General features: G+C 39.8%; 1 long non-coding RNA gene across 2 annotated transcripts in view; it reads left to right on the top strand.

Moving 5' to 3' along the window:
• Positions 1-21,659, top strand: part of LOC121669319 — a 187,901-nt gene that overhangs the window by 159,543 nt on the left and 6,699 nt on the right. For both annotated transcript variants that reach the window (XR_006017711.1, XR_006017710.1), the window contains exons 3-5: positions 9,883-10,018; positions 15,739-15,768; positions 20,803-20,852. This is a non-coding gene — a long non-coding RNA (uncharacterized LOC121669319). The remainder of the gene's footprint in view (positions 1-9,882; positions 10,019-15,738; positions 15,769-20,802; positions 20,853-21,659) is intronic.

Consider the following 21,659-nt stretch of genomic DNA (forward strand, 5'->3'; position numbering starts at 1 on the left):
AAGTATTCAATGAAGATCTATAATGTGAGAGCATTGATATTTGTGTGTATATTTAAAAAAATAAACATATCTACATAACAAGGGCAAAAATATCCTCTAAATCAGATCTACCATATCTACATTGACATCTTTTAAAATGATCAAAGCAAGCAAACAAAAAAAAAAAGAGAATCCCCAATTTCGTTGAGGAAATCTGGTGCTTTACTTTGTATTTAGAGCTCTTCTGTCACTGGGAGGCCACCTATTGCCTTGCCATACAAATTTGACTGTGATGAATGTCCCTGAGAAAGGCACTCAGCAGCAATTTGTAGGTTTGGAAGCTGAATTACCTGGAGTTTTGGCTTGGTTTAACCTGTTTCATTCTCTAATCTGTGCATTTTTGGGCTCACCCAGGTACCATTATCCCAGCAGGGCTGAACGTCCAGCTGCCCATTGTGTAAATGTCCACAGGGAAGCGATACCACATCATTCACCATTTGCACCAAAATCCAAATAGGCAGGGACTCTGCCAAACCTCTCTCTGGCACATCCTTATTTCCAATGCCTCATATTTTTTACAACAATTTTCTATGGGGTTTTTTGTGGTTTTTTGGGTTTTTTTTAATTACAAAAAATATATGTTTATATTTTATATTCATTTTGACTACGTTACTGGGGACCCAAAATTTAGTTTGGGACCCAAAACTTACCTGCAATCAGTAGATTGTGAGACCATTTCACTATCTCTAACAAGATTTTTACCAGATCACACATCACAGGTTTTGTATAATTCAAAGGTTAGGAGAAAAGGTCTGCTGCAACCATGTTATCTGATAAAACTAATAACAAATTATTTACCTTTCTGGATAGAGGCTGGAAAAACTAAAGCATTTTTTGTTTTAGCTTTCAGGTACTATAGTAGTTGTTACCCAGAAAAAAAATCATCTTTCTTCCTCGCCTGCACTTTTTTTTCTCTAAACTGATACATTACATTTTTAAAAGATTGGGGTTTTTTGGTTTTAATTGAATCAATGCGAGTCATATCTTAGAGATATTTCTTCCCATCTTAACCAGTTTATACAAAGGTAATAGAAGTAGTTCTTACTGTGGATAAAAACTCAAATATGTTGTCATAGTAGCTGCATTCCCACTTTCAGCACAGAGTATAAACCATGGGAATCTGGATTTCTTAAGAAACCTTCAGTATTCAAATGAACTCAACGCTGAGCCTGACAGATGCAGCAGGAACAAGGACGTGCTGATTTTATCACTGAGTGCTCTCACTGAGGAGCCTCAGCTGCAAAATACCACACTGATCATTGATTTGTGGTGTTTTTCTCAGTGGAACCTACACCTGGGAAGAAAGGTCTGCACAAACGTTGGAGCGTGGTGAGTCTGGGTCTGAATGGTGTACAAAAAAAATCCTGCAAAATGCAGAGCTGGATCTGGTCCTAGATTTAGGAAAAAACATGAGACTCCTCATTTTCTCCACCTTTAAATGAAGAGTATTGCTTAGTCACTCAAGGTCAATCCTCTATGGTTCATGATGCATTTCCCTCTCCACCAGCTTCACCAGTCTCGATTTTCTGGGGGGGATGTCCCAAATTTTTGATGCTCCAGCACATCCCGGTGTGCACAGACAGCCAGCTTGTGCTGTGGTGGTGGGTGTTGGTGCTGAACTGCTTCTCAGTGCCTGCCTCAAAGCTCTGTGCCTCCAGCTATGCCTGAAATGGACAATCAGCTCCATCTATTTCAGTAAAGAGCCATTAGGAAACCCTGAATAAATACTTATTAGAAGCATTGCGTATGCAAATGTGTCTAACAGTCTTCCTAGTAATGAGCCATGCCTAAATGCCTCCTGATGAACAGACTGCTGATCCACGAGTCAGACTGAATGCTTCCAGTTCTGCTTCCAATATTGGTGTAAATCAGAGAGAAAATCAGATTTTGCAAAGTTTGCAGTACCCAAGTATTAAAGACTCTGCCAGTTGGGACTTTTTTACAGCATATTCAACCTGTCTCCCAACATTGATATCAAAATACAGAAGCAGGAAACAGGATTAATTTGTGCTGTCCAGACAGACAACCAAGGAACCAAAAGCCTGAGTGCTTTTGGTCAAGATCACTCTGGAAACCAGCAGCAGAGCTGAAAACTGATATATCCAGTGCTTGATACAAATAGCTCAGCTCCAGCCCCAGCCACCAGTCCCTCCATCCAAATGGATATGTCACCAGAGACATTGTCTGGTTAATATGATCCCCAGAAGAAAAGGCAGGCGCTGAGAGGGCTTTTGATACCGGCTGGGATATATTGCAAATGGTTCCAAATATGGAGAGGAAAATGAGCAAAAGCAAGGGCAGGACAATGAAGTCTTTATGGAGTGGAAATGATTCTGTTGAGACACAGCAGCTCTTAAGAATTCAAGTTTCATAACTGGTGCTAAAAATGTAAGGCAGTGTGGGATTGTAATGCTGTGTAAGGGACTGAGGGCAAACTTTAATCTTTTGTGTGTGCCCCACATACAAAAAAATAGGATGAGAAGTGCCTTGAAGACATATTTGGATCTGTTGTTACTGCAGCAAACAATGTCACCTGATGATAACTCAAATGGACACTTTCACCTTACAAAAAAGTCATCCCCAGCACTTTATACCAAATTAAAAATCCAGTACTTTACATCACTCTCTCTAAATATTTCATAGAATGGAAAGAGCTGCCACAGAAGAATTTTTTTTTTTTTTTAAATACTGTTTTGTAATTTCCATGACAAGGTCCAATATGGCTGTTATATTCTGAGGGTGGGGAGAAGCAAAGCAAAACAAGAGGCAAAAAAAGACGAGTCTTGGCAGTCAGCTAATTGTGTTTCTATACAGAGAAAAGAGATTGCCTGTGACACTGCTCCCAGGAGCACCAGCATGGCTTAAAAGCATTCTCCTGTTGAGTGGAAGTTTGTGTGCCTGTTTGATTGAGTGGAAGGAGTGCAGGGGAAAAATGAGAACACAAATCCGTGTTTTGGCTGCCACAAGGTCAATACGGTAATAGGTCGGCAGAAACATCAAAACACAATCAAGAGCTGACTTCAGGGCTGTGAGTGAGCAAAATTTGTTGGGCAAGAAGCCAAGGGAAAGGAGAAGGTCTTCTGTTGCTCTTAGAGCTTATCAAGAGGTGTTAAAGGAGCAAACTGAAATCTCTTTCTGTTGAAACTGAGATCTGTGCTCAAATTTGTATGTGGAGTTTCATTACTCATGGCATAGCACAGCTGCCATGTTCTCTCCCCTGAGCTGAGTAAACTTTGGGGCTGAGTAAGTTGATGGTGTGTGTGCAAATAGTGCACATCCAGTTTGTTCCACGCTGCAAAAATGTTTGTGTAGAGTGTTTGGGGTGGGTGCAATACTCAGGAATATTAAAGCCAAGAGTCATTGCAAGTAAATGGTTAAAACTTTATATACAACTCTTGCAAATGTTGCTTTGCTCTAGAAATGCAACAGTCATGAGCACCTGGGAACTTCAAGTCTATTTTTTAGTACTTTCCTTTTTTGAAAGACAGGGAAATAGTCTCCAGAGAGAAGGAACTGTAAAACTTTATATAAGCAGCTTAAAACGTGCGAAAGGACACACATGTAAAGTTCCATGTGTGTGCACCTTCCAGTACTGAAAACAAGGAGCCATTTTTCAAAAGGAGTTTGTGATAGCCCTTTAGTGTTAGATTCAAAATCATATTTCATGTTCCAGTATCTGCCTTTACACTCACTATCAGTAGTGTGATAAGTTTAAAGTGACAACACTCTGATAAAATTTAACACAGAAAGAGCAAATCACTTTCTCAAGCAATGGAAGTTTTAAAGTACGAGTAATTTCTTGCTCTTCTTATCACACTTCTGACTGGCCTGGGGGGCAGGAATCTGTTGGACAAAGTAGTAAAAAATGTAGAAATATAAAGAGAAATGATGCAATTTCTGTGGCAGATTGATTTACATGACAGTGATAGATTTCTTGAAGCCTCATGAAGGTTTGATCTTGTGTGGAAGGCGAACCATTAAAAAGACATTATGGAATCATCATGTAGATATACAAATTTGTTGTATATTCCTTTATATGTTTGCTGTGTAACAGAAACAGAGATCAAAAGCTCTTGGCCTTGCAAAATCTGTCCTTTAGTGTGGTAACAATTCTGATTCCCATCATTATCTCAGTGGACATCATTTCCAAGACAGGAGTTTTTCTTCACTTAACCAGCTGGCAAAGTGAGCATCCTTCCCTTTGTGACAATGACCACTTTCAAATTTCCCAAATGACTTTATTGATAAGCAGTTCACATGCAAGGATTTTTATGACCTTGATTTTTTGCTTTACTGAACATCTTGATATGCAGCAAGGTTTGGTATGAGAGCTCCTCTGCTGGTCTGAAGATCTCTCTTCGTGCTCTTTCCCTGCTTTCAAGACTTGAATTCACATAGCAGGAAAAAGTGTGGTGGTCTGGAAAGTATCTAAAGACTATTTGTGGGTGCTTGGGGGAAAATGCAGATCTAAAATAGGTCTTTTAGAGACCTGCAATATTATAGAATCACAGAATGGCTGAGGTTGGAAGGGACCTCTGCAGATCATCTTGTCCAACACCCCTCCCCCAGGGTCACTGCTGCCTCATGGCAGCTTGGTGTGCACCAGGACCCCAAATTTTCTTCTGCCGAACTGTTTGGTGGCCTCTGTTTGTGCTGGGGTTTATTCTTCCTGAGATCCAGGATGTGTGGGGTGTCAGTGGGGCTGTGGGCTTGGCCTCTGTGAGAACCCCTGCCTTGTCCATAGGTCTGGGCATATGTGAAAAGAGGCGATATTCAAAGCCATAAGTAGGATTCCAGCTGCAAAACACCTGTTCAAAACCCACAGATTAAATAATTAGAAACCTGCTTTGAAAATATGTCCCCAAAACATAGAAAATGACTTTACAATGAAATACACCCCACAAGTGAAATGATATTGTAAATTAGCTACTAACCAGTCCAAATGTTTCTAAACTTCACAGTAATGACCCTTTGGGATGTTTTTATCTCCGTAACAGAGATAACCTGCTGAAAGTACTTGCCAAGCCTGATGGGGCAGGATAAACCTGCCTGCAAAGCTTTTAAGGTGCTGTAATGAAAAGGCTTTCACCTTCCTGTCTGATAAGTTTGAAACACTGAGTACATGTCAGAAAAACTGAAGCTGAGGCAATACAGTCTTTTCAGCTGTGTTTTCCTTCTTATCACAGTCTTCCCACCTGGGGGACAATGAGGAAGAATGCAAAATTCCTTGGCTTGTAGTACAACCAACAAAGGGATTTTTGCTTCCTCTGCTTCTGCACATGCAATGTAAGCTGTATTGACAGCAGTAACACAATAACTTTTGCTTCTATGCCTTTCAAATGAATGAAAGCAGATGAAAGCAGTTGGTACCATCATTACTTGCACCCTTTGCATAAACTGTTACAGACCTTCAGAAGCACAACCCTTGCTGTGAACCTTGCTGAGTGCAGAGGCTGCATGGACTGGAATCTACAAGTCAAAGTGAAGGATTTTTATATTCCTGAGCAAAGGGGTCTATTCTTCAGATGAGACTGCTCTCAAAAGGCCATAAAGTACATGGACATGGGTTATGTTAATCAGTCAGCACAACAGACCCACACTGGGTGGTTTGTTCTTGGCAGTTCTAACACTTGCATTCAAGAAAGGGCTGTTTTCTGCAGCAGAAATGAGTCAAAACCCTTCAGAACATTAGGATTCATCCTCTGGTTTGACACAAACCTGGGTTGGGTTTTTTTAACCAGAATGTCAATATGTTTCAAACTAAAGGAGGAGAGATTTAAATTAGATATTAGAAAGAAATTCTGGTGAGGGCCTGGCACAGGTTGCCCAGAGAAGCTGTTGATGCCCCATCCCTGGAAATGTCCAAGGCCGGATTGGATAGTGCTTGGAGCACCCTGGACTCGTGGAATTTGTTTCTGTCCATGGCAGGGGCATTGGAATGAGATGGTTTTTAAGGTCCCTTCCAACCCAAGTCCTCCTCTGATACCGTGATTCATTAATATCAATTTGCAGAATACAAGTCACTGGGAATAAGAGAAGAATGCTCAAGGCAGGCCTGTTTTGGCACTCTTCTAATGTGCTGCTGCCCAAATACAAGAAAGAGGATTGAAAAGACATAATTTGTCCCATATTTCCATTTAAGTATCTCCTGTAATTGCTATATTTAATGTGTACTCTGGAAATACTTTCTGACATGCAGTCTTTTTACTTTTTTTTTTAACTCTTTTTTACTTTCTAAGTAATGGATCTTTAATGACTTGTGACATGTACTTTACTTTGCTCATTATTAGCCTGACATGTGGCCTTTGTTTTCTCTCGCAGCCTGTGGGTGGCCATGCACTCACCTGTGAGCTTTGTTACTGGCCATGGAAGACTGATTTTATTGAAAAGTAAATGACTAACCCAGAATGGCTTTAATATAATTGGAAAAAAACCTGTTTCTCTAAAGCCAGCCATGCAGTGCTCTAAAGCCAAGAAAACGTCTCTCATTGACATCCCTGGGCTTTGGCTTGGGACCCCTGCCAATGTTTTATTTAAATGGGATTTTAACAGTTTCATATATTCAACTCCAACCAAATCTAGAGTTCAACGAGAGTAAATGCTCTAGAGCTGAATTGTAATGTGCCCTGCTAGTAAAAATATTCATTTGATTACAGTGGCTGGTTGCCACTGTATTTATTTTCAAAGTACGAGCTGGTGCTGCACTTTTCTGAAATCCAAGACTGGAAATTAGGCACAAGTGTCATATGTACAAATAAAAACTATCAGAGATCTAAGAGCTCTGGAGTGCACAGGAGGGGGAAAAGGAAAAGACAGAAGGAACACCTGCAGCAAGCCCTAGAAAAGGAAGAAACAAGCAACACGTTAAAAAGCTTCATGCACTTGGTGAGAGGTATCTCACAAAGGATAAAGATTCTCAATTCTTGGGGCAGCTTAAAGAAAACCTAATTATCTCAGTTCAGCCCAGTATTTCAGGCCTCAGAAAACAAAGCCCTTTTTATTACTATAATGTAAAAATAATATCTTGCCCTTGGTGTTGGTAAATTGTTTCTTTCTTTTCTGAAAATCAAGAATACAGTTTTATCAAGTCTGCAGTGGAGAATCGCATTATATATTTCAAAAGGTTTAAATTCATCATATATTTATTAAAAGGAAACCAACTGAGGATGTTGAGATGTTTAGGGCATTTTGTATTCATTTTTATTTTATAGGTAGTTTGCTGCTACAAAAACCACTGAAGTAATGTGGCAGGAGTTAATATTGAGCTTTCCTCTTCCTCTGCAAAGCCCATGCAGGTCAAAACTCTTCTTCCACCTTTCTGTGTTATGACAAAGCTGGGTTATTCTCCTTGAAAATACAGTTTTTAACATTAGTCAGTGTTATGAACTGTGTCTAGTCTTCAGCTAAAAACAACCCCTAAAGACTTTCTTCACCTCTAGGTTAACCCATTTTGAAGTAAAACTGCCAGAATCAAGTCTCAGCAGCTTCCAAATGAAGTGCCATAACCCCAGCAGCGTGGTGACATGTATGTGGAGTTCACAGGCTGGGCAGAAATTCAACTGTGTGGCTCAATCCTGCCAGGAGGTTTGAAACCTTAAAGATAAAATGGGAAGGAGGGTTGCTGAAGAAAAAAAATAATTATCTAGGAATAACTGCTTGACATGATGGCCATTTTCATCAACGTTCATAATTTTCATTAACGTTATTGAACAAGAATTATGGATCTTATTTTCAAGCTTCTATCTCCTTATAGACAATTCATTTCATTCCTTATTTCAAATACATTATTAATTCTACCTTGCATCCTATTTCATCCTCTTTTATCTCTTTTGGATGCCCAGTTACTCTCAATTAAATATTAATAATCATCCTTTTAATTTACCCTGTAATTTGGAAACAGAGGAACGCTGCCATGGCTCTTGTCTTTCTCAAGGAAGATATTTCTGAGCAGTGCTGGAGGATTGCACGTGGGAATGCATCCATCTCAGGGAATATCAGGCCCGGGCTGACAGCGTATGGATTGTCCTGCCACTCTTATCTGCTGGAGCTGTATGGAAGTGTCAGAAGGGAGGAAAGGCTGCCCTGCACGTGCTGTTCGTCCAGGGGGGCTGCTCTGGTGGGAATGAGCATCTGGGAGAAAGCAGAGAGATCATCTGCTCAGACACAGCAAATGGATTTTGCTGTTGGAAACGTGTCTTCCCCTTCCTGGGGTTTTTCCGAGGTCTCTGTACCAGGGAACGAGCATCAGGCAGGCCATGAACGCAGGCAAGCTCTGCCTGTCATTGTCTGCACATCAGGAATCTCTGCGGCGTGTGAAGCTGAGCATTCAAAATCCCTTTCATGGCAGTGTGTGGAAAAATTCACAGCACCAGAGGTTTATGTCCAAAAAGGAGACAGAGGAGTCCTGGAACTTTATTTGGATAAAGGGAGAGGCCATGGGGCATTTCCCATGGAGTCTCTCAAATTGTTGGGGGGTCCAGCCTCCTTTTCATCCTAATTTCCCAGCTGCATCTCCCTCTACCTTTCCCTGTTGGCTGAGGTGCTTGGAAGGCACAGAATTCCCAAACTGCCTGCTCTATTCCCCCCTCTAACCTGCACCCCCTTTCTATTTTCTCTCTTATAACAAAACACTATTCATAATTCTATAAGCCTTTGTTCTTTTTCTCTAAGTTCAGGAATTTAACACAGCTTTGGCTGAGCACCACTCCATGTCAAATAGTTTCTAGAACTGATGGCTTCTTCTGCTACTTCCCTAACTATAAGTCCCTGGTCTTACTTGCAAGCAGATCCTTGGTTTGTTTATAAAGACACATTCATCTTACTCCTTTCACCAGGACTGTGCTGCTCCAGCAGTGCTACCGGAAGCTTTAAGTGCAGGTGAGCCACTGTTTACAGAGGATGGAAACAGCACGGGGGTCACTGCTCTGCTTCAGGATTTTTAGGGTGGAGTTCGCGGTGTTTAAGGCCATTGATTTGCTTATTAAGCAAGAAGATAGTAAATTTCCACACCCTCCCCCCCAGCTTGATGATAAAAGAGACATTCTACACTGACTTTGATGATTTCAAACAGAGCCCACAGCTCGTCAGCACATCCTCAGGCTGCGATGGATGTGTGCAGTCAAGGATATTGTCACCTTATCAATAGGATGACGAGGGACACTAAACATGAGAACATGTCAGTCTGAATGGACTTGAAAATATCTTGTTTCAGGACAAGCTGTAAAGTGATTATTCATTTCAGATAGACGTAGCTGCAGATTTATTCTTGTCTTCTTTTTCCTAAAAATGATCAATAATAAGATTTTTCTAAGCTGCCCCAAGAATTGAGAATCTTTATCCTTTGTGAGATATCTCTCACTGAGTCCATAAAGCTCTTTAATGTGTACTAAATCAGGATTGTCATAGACCTCACTCTGATTTGCAAATTAAAAACAAAAAATTATACCCTTCCATGTTCTTTGCCTAATATATTTCAGTATTTCCCCCTTTAATTAAAAAATGCTTTATTCAAATGGAAGTTCTGTACTTATAACTGGAGAATGTGATGTTGTATGATGACCGTGCAGAGAAAATGCTTTTTGTTAAGAATTAATTTTTTTTCTACCATCTGCCACTTAGAGTTGTCTTTAAAGAATGATGGGCAACATTTAGAAGATAAGGATTCTTTCCTATTACATTCACGCCTAGACAGCCATGCCTTTTAGTTCTGGACACAGATCCCCAGTGCTGTGTGATAATAAATTAATCACCTGTTTCAGAAAGGATTTAAAAGACTTCAGTGAGTTTTCTTTAAATGAATCCTGCCAATGTAAAACTTATCTATTTTTTTTTCTTTACCTACAGCAGTTCTTGAGGTGCTAAAGGACAAGAAGAGGTCAGAATCTGGAAGAATTCAAAGAGGAAATTTGTTGAAATTTCTAAATATTTAGCCAAGGTTATAGTTACTGATGTAATCGAGGATGGATCATTTGCTTTTGAGGTAACTGGTTCAAATCCAATCCACGGTGCTCAGTTGCAGGTACAGAGGTGTGGATGTGTGTGTGTGTCCCAGGAAGTCGAATTATTCACCTAAAATTCAACCTGGACAGAGATCTGGGGCCACAAGCTAATACTGTCTAAACTATTGATAATCCTATAATCAAATAGGTCACTGATTTGCTTTATTTTTATCCTTAGTGAGATTTAATCAATATTGCTGATATAATTAAGGCATAAGTAATTTTCCTTTAAGTGTAGTCATAAAAACTGTTTGCAGCTCAATCTCTGTTGAAATGTCTTATTTCTTTCCTGCTTTTATTTTACTTCAAGGGGTTTTAGTTGCTAGCTTGGATTAGAGAGAGGAAGAGTTAATTAAAAAAAAAAACCCAACAAAAAACTCCCCAGAAAAGCAGAAAATCAAACTCTTTCAAGAAAATGATTTTTTGAGAAAAATAATTACTCCAGTTTCTGTGGTGAATATCTCAACTTTTGGCTGATTCTTTTACCTGAACTCACTTCTAATGAGAAACTGGGGTTAGCCATTCCCTAACCTCAACCAGAACAAGCAAGCCTGAAGTTTCTACTTAAAGTAGGTAATCTCTGATTTATTAGGGAACATGGACTGATAAATTTTGAGAGGGCATTTCCAACATTACTTGTTCAGTAGCTCTGGGTGATTTATAAAATCACTTTATTTTGTGAGTTTAGAAAACTCATATTCCAACTGTGGATTTTTTTTCCTTTTTCACTTTCTTGCTACAGATATGCTGAAATAAAAATGTGTCCACAGCTAAATTAAATGTGTTTAGTTTCAAGGGAGGGGCCTGATGGTTTCTTCATTGCAGAAGCAAGATGATTAACAGATTGGAATTTTGAAACATTCTCTTCATCTCAAGCTTAAAGAGATATTAACATTTAAAAAAAAAGTAATAAAAAGCTATCTAAATGGGAATCAATTGCCAACATTTCATTATTTCAAATATTTTCTATTCAGAAACTGACTCCCAGCACTGTCATAATATTTAAGGGCTGTGGAAAATGGAGTGTTGTGTTGGCAATGTTTGAAAATTGCATGAAAGAGAAGACTGAGGAGGATTTCCAAAACCTCCACAAAACATGACAGTTTAACAATCAGTATATGAGATATCTGTATCTATCTATATCATATTCCAATGCTACCATGATACAGAGTGCACTTCTGGTCATGTCTGGTCATACTAGTATTAATTTTCCATTAAAAAAAATAAAAAGACATATAATCAAGCCACCAAGAAAAGAGGAAAAAAACAAAGGACGTACAGGAAATGTAATTTTACTTTCATTTTATAATAATAATAGATATGCATACAAAATTAAATTGAGAGCATTAATTTAAATTTCTCAAAAGGAATTATTCTTTTACATGAAAAACAATTAGTTTGCAACAATCTGTCAGAAGCTATGATGGAAGTTGAGACAATAACCTAGTCCCTGTGGACTAAGATTTTAACATTTCACAAGTGAATTAGGTGGGTATTTTTGTACTGTGGAAATGAAGGCAGAAGAATTACCCAAAATGGAAAAAAAAAATCTTGAAATAGTGTTTCTTGTATTTGAAGACATATCTCAGGCCTTTATTTTAGACATGGTTCTAGATGGAGTCAAGGCTTTATGAAAAGGTTTTGATTTACTTCAAGTTAAGTTGTAAATACCAGTGTTATGTTCAGTGTCATAAGCCAGGAGATGTCATCTTTTAGATGCTGTTTTATCCATTCAAGTATCCACCTGAATCTTGAGACAATTCTGGCATAACAGGTGCAGCAGTTTTTGGGCTATTTTTAAGGAGCTTGAGAAGGCCTAATATCTTTAAACTGACAAATATCATGCAAGGCCTTTGCTCTGGACCAATTATCTTTAGCTGAAATGGTAATTAGGCCTGGTTTGCCTTTCCAAATAGTTCTTGGGAGTACCATCAAGCAATGTTTGAACACCTCAGAAGGAAAACATTGCTTTCCACAGCTGAGGAGGAAGAAAATGTAAAATGGCTGAAACATTACTACAGATAAGGAAACAAATCCAGCTTCTGAGAAAACCAGAGAGACCAAAGTTGTTTGCAAATTGTTCCATATAAAATATACTTATTTTGGTGCTGAATTAGGTGTTGACTGACCTGCACTAAGCCTGTTTTTACTGCAGGTGCCATCCATGCCAGAAGTGCCTGCAGAGGGCAATGGGGGGAGCTCTGCTAGGACTGAGGTGCCTTGGCTGGATACAGCAGGTGCAGAACAGAGTCTCTCTCACAAAAAAAGCAACCTGCTGCAGCTCCTCTTGCTTCAGAGCAACATTTCATCTCTCTGGAAATCATATTCCATCGGGTTAAGGAAATACCATGCTGGGATTGTCAGCAACATTCCTCACTGCTGTTAAGATACCAATTTAGCACCACATTTGCTCTGAAGAGACAGCAAATAATGAGTGTAAGCTGGAAAAAACCCCAACCATGTGAGTTCCTAGGCAGACACCTTCTTTGTATGGCCCCTACAGCAGTGTCCATTTGTTTTTAAGTGACTCTCAGCTCCTGTGTCCCACTGTGTGAGATGAAATACAGCCAGGGAGCAATCTCTCCTCTCCTCTTACCTCAGGGCAAAGTGGCTGGACTGAGGCTCAGGAGGGAAATGAACCAAGCAGCACATTCTGCTGTACTTGTGTGGATAAAATAGTATGGAAACTGAGGGCACAGTCCAAAATTCCCTATAGATAATCCTGGAAAATCTCATATGCTCATCGCTTCCCAAGGTGGACCAACTGTGGTAGCACTTCTGCTTTCTCATCCTAAAAGAGTGAGCAGAAAGTCCTCAAGGGATGGATGCAGGGAATGGCTTTAGCTTTTTTTAGGGAGAAAAAAAAAATGCACAAACTCCTCATGTTCCTGTGGCTGCTTTGGGTTCATTTGGAGATAAGACAGAAACCCCCTCACCTCCCTAAACCCAGCAACGGGGCTTGGTGCAGACAGAAAAGCCACGCTGACCACTGCTACTACAGCAAAATGTAAAGAAGGGGAAGTGGTTTATGAACAATTTGATGTGCATGAGGTGTTTTGAAGCCCAGGAAAAGGTTAAGAAAGATATTACATAAAAATAAGCTCAAAAATTTTTTTATCATGACAATTTAGCACTGGCTTTGGTCACCACCTCTCTGGAGCTGAACAAAATGGAACAACTCCTTCCCTTTCTGCATCCTAAGGGCATGATAGGACAGGGCTTGTTGTTTGTAGAATAATGGTCAAAACAACTTTGCATAACGAGCTGCAGTTAAAAATTATCTGCAATATTTGCATCAAGCACTTACATGGAATGTTTTTAGCTTATACTTTGATTGTAGTTTAGGCTGAATTTCAACAGAAGTTTTTAAAGCAGAATTGAACCAACATTACATCATCTGAAGCTAAAAAGGAGTTTTACATAGCAGAAAAATGAAAGAGGTGCTTTGGATTCATATATCACCCACAGAGTTGTTTTGTTTTTTCCTTAAAAACGTGTAAAAAGATAATTCAGCAAATTTCAGTCACATCCATAATTTGTCTTGCATCACGGAATTTCCAACAAATTCAATGGTATGTGAAATATGATAACAGAAAGGCAACCAAACACTTATTATTGTTCAGTCTAAGGCTCGGGATAGTTTTAATTCTCTCATTTAAATTTACTAAAGTTACAACTGCATTGTTTTTCAGGATATTGTTGGGGGGGTTTTGCCTAGTTCATGTATCATATTGGAATTGAGGTAATCTCCTTCTTATTTTGAATTTTGTAATTCCATTCGTTCCACAATTAAACGAGTCACTGTGTGGTAATCTGGTGATTCTGACACTATCATCCCAACAAAGCTGTATGAAATAAAGTGGGGTTATCTGTGTGCTAATCCTGCAAAATCAAAATGGAAAATGTACAATAAGTATATAGGTCATAAAAAAACAGGAATATTTAGAGTTTCCTGGGCTACTTCCACAGTTGTATAGATTGTGTAGATTGTATAGATTATTTGAAGGGGAGCTGTAGCAGTGCACTCTGCTGACTCTTGGAAAATCCAGCAAATATTTTACAGAAGGCATCAATTGCTCATCTTTGTGTGTAATGCTGAACTTTTACAAAATGTGTTATTATTAAGGATTAACTACAGCATTACCTTTTAATAGGATCGTAAATCTTTAATTACAGTTCAATATGGTACCGACTAAAATTGCTTTTGGAATGAAATGTTTTTGTTAAATGGCAAAAATACGAAATTTCCTTCAGAAGTAAAGAAATCACAACTTCTTAGGGAAAAGTTAAGGCATGCAAAATTCCCACTGACTTCAAAATTTGCTGGTGTCTGCCCACTGACTAACACAGAATTTACCCAGTCTGCCACTACTATTTTTAATACTTTTAATGTCATTAAAGTGTCAGGTCCCTCTGTGATTCTTATATTTATATATTTTTTGAACTCACAGTAGTGTCAGCTCTAGTTATGTAAGAGATCTCATCCCAGGGAAGGGGCTTGGCAGGACATTTTTTCCTGCAGTCAAAGATTGAGGCAGGGGAGAAACAACAGATTGGTGAAGAGACAGTTTCCTTCAGGAAACGAGAAGGTCCATTGAAATTTTATTAAAAATACAGCTGGAATTTCTTGCCAGTTGAGACATGAATGTCCATGGCTATCATTGCAGCTGCAGTTTCAGTTCCAGCTCGGTTTCTCTGCAGTGAGCTTTCCAAACATTTTTCTCCTCAGGCTCTGGGGCTGTGCCTAGGGACAGGGCTCAAATGCTGTAGTGAAGGGAAAGTTCTTCAGCCATGCAAACCTTCAAATTATTGACTGAATGGATACTTCAGGCATGTCCCAAATGGATAATTTCTCTGACAAAAGCTTTAATTCTTGTTGTGTTCAGTTCAGAATGCAGACGTGGGACAAATATCATGGTTCCTCCAGAGAGTCCATAATGCATTTAAATCCTTTCCTGTTTGTTTAGTCTTCAATATATTTTGTTTTCCAAACAGCCACTGACTTTTATGTGGGAGCATTCTCTGGACCATACCCTTGGATCACACTCATGAGTGGGAAGGCCATGCATCCTACCCACTCCTAAACTTTCATTCATGAAATCAAAGAGGAAATCTGTGCCAAAGACAGGGAGTTGCATGAGGAAAATGTGTCCTGAAGAGATGTGTAAAGAGGTAACGCTCCAGCTGCAAGGAGAGGGGAAAAGGGGACTCTGCTTTCACAGCAGATATTTTCCAGCCCACTGATGTCAAACCCAGTGTATCCTTATTAGAGTGCACAAGGTGGGGAATTCTTTCACACTCACAGATAAACTGGGCAAGGCAAAATTGTGTGTGCGTTTGGTGAAGCTGCATCACAGCAGCTGCTGGTTTAAGCAGCTCTTTCCACTCTGTGTAAGGATAAAAGATCATTGGCAAGTGAGGTTGGTGTTGGTCCCAAGGCTGTTCCACAGGCTTTCAGTTAAAAGCTAAAATTAAAGAGATTTTGCAAGTGAAACCGAATTTGCCTTCTTTGTATGCAAATGGGCCTCACTGTAAATCAGGTGTGTCTTTGTTCACATCACAAAGATGTACACATCTGATTAATGCACATCTGTACCATTCTTCTTACCTCTCTCCTGAGCCCCTCTTGACTGCTGTTACTGTCCCTATGTCTTTTTTTTTTTTTTAATTTGTTTTTTAACTGTCTCTGCTTTCCTCTCAGATCTGGGAGCACCAACACAGCATTTCCAAGGTAAGGTTGCAAAGTGTTTGTGCAGGCAAAACAGCAGTGTCACAAGGCTGGGGAGGAGGATGAAATAAAGATTGCCTAAAACCTCTTAATCTAAAACAGCGAACAATACTCCACATTAATTAAAGCATTATTATTTGTTGCAGATGAAGGGAGCAGAATTTGATGACTGAATTGTGCATCATTCCCAAGAGCAGCAAATTTCGATTTTAAGGGGGTTTAATCAGATTTTTTAAAAAATCTTCAGTTTTACCCTGGGTTTTCAGTGCTTAGCTCTGCTTAACTGCAGAATCACCTTCAGTTACTGGCAGATCCAGTGTTGAACACCAGCATATGTTGGGCATACATGCAAAAAAGTTATAATCTAAAGTTATAACCGACTCGAGTTTTTTCAGTCTATCTTCACAGCCCGTTTCTTCAGGCAGTGCAACTTGTGATTTTGTTTTTTAATATACTGCTTGGAAAAGTACAGGCAGCTTACAGTGACAAAGCCCCCAACAATCAGAAAGTTTGCAATTTTCTTCTCCTAAGAGGTTGCCAGCTTATTAGAGTAAGTTTGTGAATGAATACCACAAGTAATTTGCCTAGATTTGTGTAAAACTCATGTATGAAACTTCAGATTATTTTTTATTGTTGTTACCAAGCCTTCATAACAGAATAGGCAATTAATTAAATATTTTCTTAGCTTACACTATCTTCTGAAAGATTTTTTTTCTAACAAAATACTATTTTTGAAAATAACTATGTGGATAGCTTTTAGGTGCTTTTTGGGTGTAGGATTTTTGTGTGTGTATGTTAATCTCCCTGCTGAATGTACCTTATAATGTCAGAGAGACTGAGAGTTGATTTGTTACTCCATTTCCGCCAGCTGTAATTTACCACAGGATTGTAGATGTACATGAACTATAACATAGGGAAGGGAAAAATAGTATTTCTCATTATATTGATATTATTGGCTAGACTGGGTAAAAGACTACTGACTGAAGCTCCAGGCTTGGTGGAACACATATCGTTTTTGTTTTAATACAGCTTTTGACAGGGCTGTACTTTTTATTTTATTTCTTCATTAATGCTTTTATTCATGGAAATTAACTGTTCCCCTTGTCACAGATGGCCCCAAAGCCATTGCCCTTCACTTGTGGGCGGAGAGGTGAGTTGTTAATCTTGGTTGTCACAAAGCCTATTTTATTCCAGGTTTTTCTTCTCCCATTTTCCAGGCCATACAGCTCTTCTGTCTGCTTTTGTCTTTTTCTGCACATAGCTGAGCCAGAGAGCTGATGCCCTGTGTCTTCCTAGCAAAGTCCACCTATACTTTCTCTGACATGAAATTAAACCAGGCAAAAGTCAAAATTTACGCTCTGGGAAACAGCTTCCACTGAAAAGTGCTTGTGGCTATGATCATGCTGTATTTTCTGCAGGATAGGTAATATTTTAAAAATAATACTCTCTAGAGCCTGGGACCCCATAGGAACCCCTCTATTCTGCTGGATCACTTGTGTTTCATTCTGCCTAGCCCTCCTTACCAGAGTCTCAACTTATTCCCATATTTTACCAAATTTCTGTCGTGACATCGCTGGGTACATTCCCACGTCCTTCACAGAAAATGAGCTGAGGTTTTGTATGAATGTTTTGGGCTTTACAGTTTGTTTTTTAAGGCACACTTGCTGCACAAGACTGTGCCGTTGCAGTAGGGAGACACAGCACTTCTATTTCAGATCCAGCCATGGAGAGGTTTCTTTTCCTTTAAAGCAGCTCCTTTTTGAGATCCTTGGCCACAGGAATTGTGGCAGCAATTACCTGGTTCTGGGTCTGCTGTGAGTGCTCATGCCCTGAAGGGAAAGCAGGCTCTATCGCTGCTCTTCCTGCCAGTCTCTTTCTCTCAGAGCCTTGGAAGAGAGCACAGCATCTCAGCAGAGCCATCCTAATTAGAAAGAGCCAACAAGTTGCCACTTCATTTGAACTGCCTCTTTTCAGCTGCTTGTTTGGAGGCCACAAATCCCATCAAAACAGAAAATCACTGAGTGGCATTACCATTTTTACTGGGGTAGGAAATGGGTTTCCCCTCTTTCAGCAGAAAGCAGAAAAGGGGACACAAACGTGCAAACACACAGAGACTCTTATCAGTTTCTTTAGGGAAAGTTTCATCTTTGGGACAATATTTCCTGACTGTTTGTCTGAGACGTGGTTTAAAGACTGTGTCCTTAATTAAAATGCAACAAATATCCAGTGCTCCAGAGCCAACACAACAGTGTAAGGGAAACGTGGCCAACCTTCGACAGAGACTCTCATTCTTTCAGCAACTGATGTAGTTGTGTTGGCAGTGGTGAGCACAGATTGAAGAAGGAGCCAAAACCATATGAAAAATACATAAAATGACAACCTGCTATCACATCTCCTCAAGTTATGATCTCATCTTGATTTCCAAGCCAAGTCAGCCTTTGCCTTGTTAGTAGCACTGATAAGGGACACCGATCACATTGGCAGGAGGTGGAATTTATGGACAACTAATTGGTGGTGTCATTCCCTCCACCTTCATAGCCCAAATTAGTGTTGGAACTTATCCCTGAAATTCAGTTTGGATATTTTGGGCTGCTGTAGGGTGGCACAGCACCCAGATCCTGCCCCTAACACTGATTAACTTTCCCACAGCAGGTTTCACCAGAGAGTCCTATTAATCAGAGGTGCCCTGCTCAGGTTCTAAACTGGGTAATTAATTTTTCCCTGCCTGCATTACCTTTGTAGTTTCAATTACTTTACAGCTTTTTTTCCCTTCTTTTTTTTTTCTGTTAAAACACGTTTTCCTGAAATGGTGTGCAGTCTGTAATTGCTCTCATACATGAATCCACCTCAGATATATCTGTATTTGAACCAGAAAAATTATGTCCTTCCCAACATTTGTATAGCCCTTGCAGACACTCTAGGAAATGAAGAATATGTCTGCTTCCTTGGTGATATAACAGCAATTCAAGATATATCATCACCATACTTTGAAGTAAATATACCCACATTTTTTATGCACTTGAAAATGTATAAGTGTTGCACCTTTCATGGGTCCATTGCCCTCAGCATAAGAGCCCCAGAGACCTGCAGAAAATCCTTCATGTCCCCACCTAAATCAGTATGTGGAGGGCACTCTCTGATAAGAGAGGGTGCAGGCCCCAAATATTTTGTTTTTTCTGGGGCACAACACATCTTTTAGCTGCCACAGCTCTTAACTGTTCTTATAGCTCTTAGCCATACTCTTCACTAGTACTCCAAAAATAAATTTAACCTGTAGCTTAGTTCACCAGAGCTATCCAGAAACGTGGACATAAATTCCAAACAGTCAAATAAAACTTCATGCATTAGATGAGGACAGAGAGCAGAAAGTTTTGATTCAAGGCTGATACTGTTTAGGTTGTTGCACACAGATAATTTCCATCCCTCTGAGAAATTAAAAGGAAGAAATAATAAAAAAAAATGTTGTTAGTAGGCCTATCACTGAGATCTGTGCCAGGGGAATATTGATTTGCCACTGCTAACCTGCAGGAAAGGCAGGGGTTCCTGCTTTTGCTGTAGCAGTAATAAGGTGAAGCTGCACTCCTCAATGATGTTCCTCTCCAAACACAATCAATATTCAGGACCACTGTTCCCTACTGGAGAATTCCCCAGCAGGAGAAGATGGGGAATGAATTGTTCTGCCCACATGGATTTTAACACATTCACCATGGAACTATGTTGGTTCTGTGCTTTTTACCCTGTGGACACTGCGAGGCGGCTCTTGGGTTTGATGTGCTCAGGGTTGGTTTGTGAGGCTGGTTCAGGTGCTGCTGTGAGATCAGCACTGCTGGGGATCCCCAGGTGAAGTGGACACTGAATTTTCATGTAGCAGTACAGACCCTTTTAGCACAGCACCCCACACACAAAGCATCAGAGCTGCCAGCACAGGAGGGCACTGGGGCAGGTCTGCAGTGGCCTGACAACATTAAGGGGAGCCAGAGACCTTCCCTTATCTCATTAACTTCCAACACTTGGTAAGTGTAAGGAGGAGAGAGCAAAGGGAGAGATGACATATGGAAGGGGACGAAAAGAGAACAGGTAACAGAAGAGAAGCAAACATTGTGTTTGCCTTGGGACCTGGAACTGCTTTTCCTGCCTTGTAGAGCAATATATAAAATTAACTATTTTCATAATTAAAAAAATAATATACTGGCACTTCTCCAGCAAAATGAATTTTCATATTTGGAATGGCATTCAAATTCCAGCTTTTTTTCAGCACAGATGCAACACAAAATTTGGGTCCAGTGTGAGTCCTTGAGGGTCTATGTTTTTAGGTCAGCAGCAGTGATTCAAGTGTAGTATTGTGGTTTGAGTGTGCAATGCTGGGTTCTTCCTCTGTCCCATCCTCCCATCTCCTGGTAGAGTTAAGTAGGAAAAGACTTTGAGGCCACATGCTGAGGACAGCTCTTCCAGGCACTCTGAAGGCTCAGCAGTGCAGGTAGCAGGACCTAAGAATTTCTAGTTTAGGGCATAATTGCAGCATGTAAGAGCTACTCCACGATCCTCATTCCTGAGGACAGGAATCATGAAGTGTGGACGCAGAAATGCTGAATATTTCTCTATACAGGACTTTCTTCAGTTCTGAAAGATCACCAGACATCACCCCAGCTGGGAGTGCAAAATGGCCAGTCACTACAAGTGCTTTTCATACTCAGTTTTCCCACTATACAAAAATCTAATTTTCCTTAATGTCATGCTGCCAGTGTATTATCATCCACTTCTGTGCCCTTTCTGCTGCTGAAATGGTGAGAAAAGCATGCGGGAGCAGGGAATTGAGTGTGAGTCGAGGGCCAGTGTCTTAATCATTACAGTAATCTACTTTTCTGCTTTCCAGCAAAAATGAAGAGCAAGAAAATTGAAAGAGACATCGTGGCTTTTTCATTGATTTTGAAACATTTTCTACTTTTTCACGCTGTAGACTTTATTCTAAACATTTGTTAATGTCACGGCTGCAGAAAGGCTCTGCTGAATCCCCATTTCTCTTTCTTTTTCTTGCAGATTAACACCACAGAGAGCTTCAGGAACTGCACCCAGCACTTTCCAAAGAGGTATTCCCACAGCTGTGAGGCTGGGAATGTCCCACTGCTGAAATTCTTGCTTGGCCCAGCTCAGAGTTCAGCTGCCTTTCTCACACTCTTGGTTTTTGGCTTAGGTTCAACCTTAGTTTGCAAAGAGCTGTGACTAGAATGTTCTGTCACAGCACCCTCCCAACCTGCCCCACATTTTCCTTTCCTTGGGCCAGCCACATGAAATCATTTCCATGACAATAAACAGCTCACTTAAAAAAAAAATACCAACTGTGAAAATAAAACACCCCTTTATTGCCCTGGCATTTCAGTACAAACATTAAATTAATTTTTTAAATGGTAGTAAAGCACAAAACAAGAAAAAAAAAAGCTTTGATTTGGGTCTTTGGCTCCCACTAGACCCCAATACAAGCGAGTTTCACATAAAGAGTGCACTGTTAGGTTAGCCAAGCCTATAAAGGCAAAAATCAATAAAAATCCATAGGTCAAACTAGTTATACTGTATTTTGTTTATCTTACTTTACTTATTTTCAGTCTCCAAGGACTTCATAAATCATTTTGGTTTTGTTCCTCACTCTGCATTTCACTCCATTTCATGAGGTAACCTTGTTTAAATCTGTATGAGTTTGTCTTTGGGAGGGGATCCTGCCAATACTGTTGTGGTTACATAATATCTTACAACTAATTTTACCAGAAAATTCTCTCAAATCACCCAGGAAATTTTTGAAAAACAATTGAACATACTTGTTTTTCGGAAATAATGCTAGGAAATTTCCTTTCTGGTTAGAGGAAGTTTAAGATGGAAATCACTGTAAATATAAAACAAAT

This window comes from Corvus kubaryi, unplaced genomic scaffold, assembly GCF_017639235.1.
Source record: "Corvus kubaryi isolate FWS band 111438036 unplaced genomic scaffold, C.kubaryi_AGA036_p1.0 37391, whole genome shotgun sequence".
Classification (NCBI taxonomy): domain Eukaryota; kingdom Metazoa; phylum Chordata; class Aves; order Passeriformes; family Corvidae; genus Corvus; species Corvus kubaryi.